The following is a 6,644-nucleotide window of genomic DNA, read 5'->3' on the forward strand; positions in this document are numbered from 1 at the left end:
GTAATAAGAGTTGTAAATAGCTCTACTGTGGGAGGCTTTTCTTTACCTATGCTGTGAAATGGTTTGTCTTTTATCAGTTCTTTGCATGAGGCATAAGATATAAAGATTTACAGCAAAATATGTTCTCTTTGGATTGCACCAGAAAATCTTTCATTCAAACAAGGGATACAATGACATTTCCATGAGGTTCCTTTCTCCTCCCTTCTCCTTTAGCCTATTAAGTCTCCAGGGGATGAAAACAGCCTGTCACTGGCAAGACTTGTCCATAGAAGGTCACACTTAAACCCTTGTGACCATAATTATTTTGTCTCCTTGCTCTCCAACACTGCCATGTGAATGAGGTCATGGTATTAAGTGATTCTAGCTGCTTAGTATCTTCACTTTATGTCCTAAAGGACTTCTGGCACTTGAGCACTGTGTTTGGGGACTATTAGATAGGAATATTTGCTTGAGAATTTACTGACATTGTTGAATTTATATCCTTATGTGTTTCCCGACTTTCAGTTATTATTTCCTCCCAATAATACAAATGATCCAAATGTCAAGATTCTGATTCTGTATATTCTACAATGAGAGTGGGGGACAGAAATCCCAACTCATTGATTTCAATTCAAAAAGGTAATACCTTCTTATAAAAGCTGTGTTATCTCAGCCAGATTCCAATGCAGAAACATTAATCCAGGCACTTAAACTTTTCTTCTGCCACTGTGCTTAATATTTCTTTCTTTTTTCTCTAAAGTGTCAGGAAGTGGTGCCGAGTTGGCAGCAGTATATACCATCCCAGAGGAGGCTGTAAAGTAAGTGTTAGAAATGTTGAGTCCTGTCTATAAAAATGACTTTTACTGAACTCTCAAAATGTAGTAACATAACTGCCTCTTCTAGCAGTTTTTGTGGTTATTAATAGATGTTAGTGCATTAATTATGTTCCAATGGAGATTTAAATTCTAATCCAAACTGTCCATCCAAATTGAATGCTTTCTTAACCTTAGCACTATCTGATAACATTTCTGTGAACTCCTGTATGTAGAATGAAAATTACTGCTGTTTGAATAAGTAGGCTTGTGGGAATGATTACTGATTCATGTAACTGAATATTGAGGAGAAGACCTCTTTTTGATGGAGAGCTTGCCTTGAAAATTCATGTTACAATTCATCTGTTCACTTGTTTCACCACAGAAGCTATTGTAATTAAGGTATCTCATACACTAGAATAAATTTAAGAGACTGTATTAAAAAGATGGCCCTTCATCAGAATATCAGAATTATTTCTTCTTATTCCTTCAAAACAGAAATTTTATCATTTAAACAGTTACTCTGCTTTTAATTCTCATGCAACATAATTGTCAGTGTGATAGTGCTAATATTAACAGAGTCATTTAACTTATTGAAGTGAACATAGTATCTGTCAGAAGTACTGCAGCTTTTGCTGCTGTCCTGGTGAAGAGGAATTGAGAATTATTCCTTTTATTAAGACATAATTTAATTTTAAAGGAATGTCAGCTTTTTGAATATCATTATATTCATGAGAATGATTGCTTTATAATCCTTTTCCAGTGTTGTTGTTCTCTCCCAAGTTTATTGTCAGTATTTTACAGTTTTTCTGAGGGTTCAAAATGCCACTGGAGGACAGATGACACATTTCAGTCTACCCTTACCATCTAATGTGTTACTTTCTGGTCTCAGGTTGCTTTTCCTTCAGCAGTTGGACACTATCAGTTGTCGGTTTCCCCTCTATTGTTTCTTTGCTGCAGAAGCTCAGCAAGTGGGAGATGACAGAGCGACGGTGCTGCCTCTGCTTGGGGAGCAGGAGAACTCTGATAGGGATATAAATTATTGGAAGAGTGTCCATCTCGGGAATTGCAGACGGACAGAGCAGCTCTGAGGAGATGCAGATTATCAAAGATGGTTTGTTTCAGCTGAGGCTTGAATAACAGCAGAAGTGGAAAGGGGCAAAGCACACTGGAGTTACTGTATGTAAGTATGCTCAAATAATTTCTTAGACAGTTCACTTACCTGATGAGCAAATACCACATGCATTTCTAGACACTACTTTTCATATTTGAAGAGTAAAAAATGCATTTCATTTAATGTGATGCATGATCAGATTATTTCTATGCTGTTCTCTAAATATGTAGAATATTTTATATGAAGAATGGAATTTGAATTATTTGTTGGGGAGAAAACACTTTTGTTATGCCTTCCAAGTAAATGCTACTGTTCTAAACTGGGTATATACTAATACTATGATGTGTGGTTAATACCTTTTAATGGGACATTCATATAAACCAGTAATCATCATATTTAATACTGGGTGTCCATAATTTCTATTTATGGAACTGTTTATATTTCTGCAGTTTTCATCAAGAGTCAGTTTATGGGAGGGTGTTAATAACAATCATTTACCTGCATTTACACATGAGCAAACCCAGTATTAAAAACTGGCAACCTGGAATGAGTATGCATAGAGTTTATGGTAGTCCAAGACAAACTGGGGCTTATTTTTAAGGAAAAGTTCTTATTTCCTTTGATTCTCTGCAAAAACATAGAGGTTGGGTGTGTGAGTGTGTGTGGGTGGGTGTAGGTGTGTTTGCAATAACAAAAGAAAAAGTAATCTGGGGAGTTATCAAGAACTTTAGGAGACCACTTTTGAAAAGAACCAATCAACTCCAACCAATGAAGATTAAGGAAGTTAATTAAGATTACATTGCACTGTACTGCACATACAAACTGCTATGACACATGGAATAAAAGAGGATCCTTTTGAATTTCTGAAACCTGGTCATTAACCTGCAATTATTTCTCAGTATGTTTTCCAAGCACTGTTTATTAACAGCAGATTCAAAGCTCATGTGCCTTCTATAGCAAAAGCACTTCAGGTTTTTAGAACATTTCTGTGGTACTGCAAGAGGCTAGACGTTTTTCATGTTTCACAAACTGATTAAGATGCCTTTTGGAAGTGAAAGAAAGGGATAGAAGTCTGCATGGATCTGTCTTCCCTGAAAGACTTTGATTTGACTGTCTCTTGTCAGAGGCTCTAGATGAAGAGTGATTCATGTAACTAAACAGTTTCCACAGCACTTAACTAAAACTTTGTCCTGACCTCAGTATAAGCAATGACAGAAGGGTAGCAAGTAATTCACTGAGGAATTCATACCCATTTCCTTTGTTTTCAATGTGATGGCATGTCTAATTACTCTGCTAATCTCAGCAGGTCCTCCCTTGCACTTCTTGCCTTTATTGTTCCTGCAGCTCTCCTAGTGTAGACTTAGTGGTTGATGCTATTAGATGTTGTAAACATAGGTTCTTACAAGTACTTTCTGCATTTATAGAATAAATTGAGGACTTCTTGTTCAGCCAAACTGAATGACGATGAGAAATTTTCCCTATTATTAGGACTGAATAGAAATCTTTTCCCCTAAAATCAAATCGGTTTTGTTATTTTTACTGTAAAATCCAAAAACTACATCTGTTTTTAGGTTTTAGGAGAAACTTGATCTCCCCCTAAAATAAGACAGATTTTTGTTATAGTGACAACAAATTTCCCCACAGATTTATGACTGAAAACATTCCTATATAAAATAATATTAAACTTCACCTGTTAGCTATATTTAGAATATTTTGCAGAGTTTAGTCCATGCAAAACTCTTGTTGAACTCTAGATTGTTTTTTCAGTGTGTACCTGTAGAACAAGTCAACGCATTCAGCGAAACTGCAGAATACATATAAAAAACTTTTTACAACAACTGTGTTAATTTTGTGTTACTCATAAACTCAATAATACTTGATGTAGAAAACTAACTACTCTCTAAGGTGAAGGAATTGGGAATTGCTAATCTTTTGATTGCAAATTCTTCTGTTATTTATCATTGCAATAGTGTTCTTGTGGACTCTGCATTTATCAAAAAAAGAAATATGATTAATGATGGTCAGAAAGATTTAAACTCACAACTGAATAGATTAACTAAGCTCTATCCAAAATTTAAACCCATTCTTACCCTGTCTCTTTGCACTTTCCAATGTTTGTCATTGCTTTCAGTACCTCTGTTAGGGAAGGAAAGTCTTTCTATAGGTGCCAAGTTTGGCAATGTGTTCACCTCCAGTTCCAATGCTCCACGTGCAGCTGAATGTACCTTGTAAAAACACTTCAAAGACTTTAAAGCTTTGTTTGTTACAGAACTGAAACTATCAAAACTAGAAACAATTTTTCATTTAGTTTTCCCTCATAGTTTCGGGTTTGTTCTTTTTTTTATGGTTTGTTGTAATCTGAAGCTATCATATAACGCAGGGAAAAAAACCAGATCTTCCATGAAAGCAAAGATTAGATTAGATGTCTCCAGAAGAAGCCTTTTTGGAATATTTTATTGGGAGATCAAGTATTTTGAAATCACACAGCTAATTAATTTCTCCATTTTAACATTAAATCTATGCTTCTGGTTTATGATGTCTCTCTAAGAAATAGGTGGGCCTGGGTTTCAATCTCTTTGAAAAGATCCATTTATTATCGATCTTTTTTTTTTATGCCTTTTCAAGGCACTATTTTTGAAAACAGGATTCAGGTGTGTGAGGTCATTTGAATTGACAGGATAATGGTATTTCTAGATGTGTTTGTGTGTGATTCTGGCATAAATGACAGTCTTTCACTAAACTTGGAGAAACATTCTTATATTTCTGACTGTTTCAGCTGCCAGTGCTTGTGTGCCTCAGTATTAGCCAGCACTGGTTTGATGTGTGGCAGGTCAAGGGTGAGAAGAGGAAAAGGGCAACCAGAAAACACTGATTGTAAATTTGTTCTTTTTCATGGAGTTATAGCTACATTTCAGCTTAGTTTATTTTTAGGTGAACAACATTTTATCAACTGGAAGCCATTGGTGATTAAGTGTGAAACTTCCCAAAGGTTTATAAAAAAAAACAAGCAAAAATATTGGTCTACTATGTTCCCCACCCACTTATGCAGAATTTCTGCTTTGCAACCCAAATGTACTGCTTAAATGGCCCAGCTGACTATATGATTTATTGCAAACACTGTTGGACTTCTTTAAGTGGTATTGGAAAAATGCAGGAAATATTGGAAAAAATACAGGCAAGGTAGCTGTGCTGATGTTTAATAGACACAAGAAAGTTTTGTATCACAGCTTTTGTTCCTTTTATGGTATCTCTTATAGCCAGTCTCCAGCATTTCGATGTATTCATGAGTCCATTAGTAGATGCTCTGTTTTCAGCTTTGAAAAAACAAAGTAGAAACTCATCAGAAGGTCAGATGAAAACATTCTGCAGCCTACAGCAGATTCTGAGCTACATGGCCTTTAAGCTGCCTGAAGAACAATTGGGAAGTGTGGGAATTGCTCTAGAGAAGTCATGAATTGTTTTGGGATTTACTCAACATATTCTAATTTTGGATGAAAGATGTGATTATGGAAGCACATAATATGCATTCTCTCCTACACTCACAAAGAGTTTGTTTTCAAATCATTCTTTGTTCTACATGCTCAGATTCTGTGGCATTGTATCAGCCCATGCACGTCCTTCAGTCAGGTTCCAGAAGGAATTCCTAAATTTGCAGTGGTTTTTTTCCTTCTAAATGAAGAAACAAACTGAATTGCTACCTGTCCTACAAGTAGCACTGTTCCTGTGACAGCTGCTGTGCAGTGAAGCTGGATGTGTTTCAGGTGCAATGCCTTCCACCCCTCCTTAGAGCACAGAAAAGGGGTGAAGACTGCAGTTTATTTATCAGGTGGAACTTGTTTCTCGTGTTCTATGGAAGAATGAGCAGGGAAAACCTCATGGCAGCAGTAGGTGGGGATGTTTGGCCAACCTCCCACCCAAGCAAAATAACTGAATTAAGACATTGGCTATGTTGAATCCCCACTCCATAAAAATGGACTTGGTCGCACAATGAGATGAATCTAAATCAAACATGGCAAAGATGAGAACATACCCTAAAAATTTCTGAGCCATGGTCAAGCCCAGAGGCATCTTTTCCTTAACCTAAGAGAGCAGTTAAAAAGTTTATTGAATTTGACAATTTTTTAAGCACTTTTGCAACCATGATCAAAACTATGTATCAGCTGGCATTGTTTCTTTGTGTCCTTCATTAGGGGCAAAGAAGTAAAATAAAAGCACAGAATTAAGCTCAGCAATCCAGAGCACTGATTCATGTCATTTATACGTAAAAAATTATGCCTTAAGAAGTTCAAATTTATATTTTCCGAAAGCATAAGTGACTATTCTGCTTTTATCCTTACCCTCATAATTTTCAGTGGCTATAAAATGTGGTTATTAAATCTACAGTGTGTCTTCTGCAGTGGTTTCATTGTCCATATATAGATATCAGACAGCTACAGACTTAATGACAGCCTTTTGGTCCAATGAACATGTCAGTAAAGGAAACCAAGCATTTCTCTTAATCAAATGGTTTTCATCATCCTTGAGGACTCATTAAGTGATCTCTTTAGAAGTCATATTCACTGAGCTAATTAACATGATCAGAATGTGCATTCCTTCCTTATGATTAACTCTATAGCACTGAGAGGAAAACTCTAAGTAAAAGTGTTACAGTGATACTAAATACATAGATCCTTATATTCTGTATTGGAATGCATGACACACTGGCATGATTACAGTTTGAATAACTGTTTAAAGTATTT

General features: G+C 36.0%; 1 protein-coding gene across 2 annotated transcripts in view; it reads left to right on the plus strand.

Annotated features, from left to right (window-relative positions):
* Positions 1-3,911, plus strand: part of PCTP (phosphatidylcholine transfer protein) — a 29,371-nt gene extending 25,460 nt beyond the window's left edge. For both annotated transcript variants that reach the window (XR_012058579.1, XR_005982081.2), the window contains exons 8-9: positions 740-797; positions 1,752-3,911. The gene's annotated coding sequence lies outside the window, so the exon portion shown is untranslated. The remainder of the gene's footprint in view (positions 1-739; positions 798-1,751) is intronic.
* The last annotated feature ends 2,733 nt before the right edge of the window (positions 3,912-6,644 follow it).

This window comes from Taeniopygia guttata, chromosome 18 (genome assembly GCF_048771995.1).
Source record: "Taeniopygia guttata chromosome 18, bTaeGut7.mat, whole genome shotgun sequence".
Classification (NCBI taxonomy): Eukaryota; Metazoa; Chordata; class Aves; order Passeriformes; family Estrildidae; genus Taeniopygia; species Taeniopygia guttata.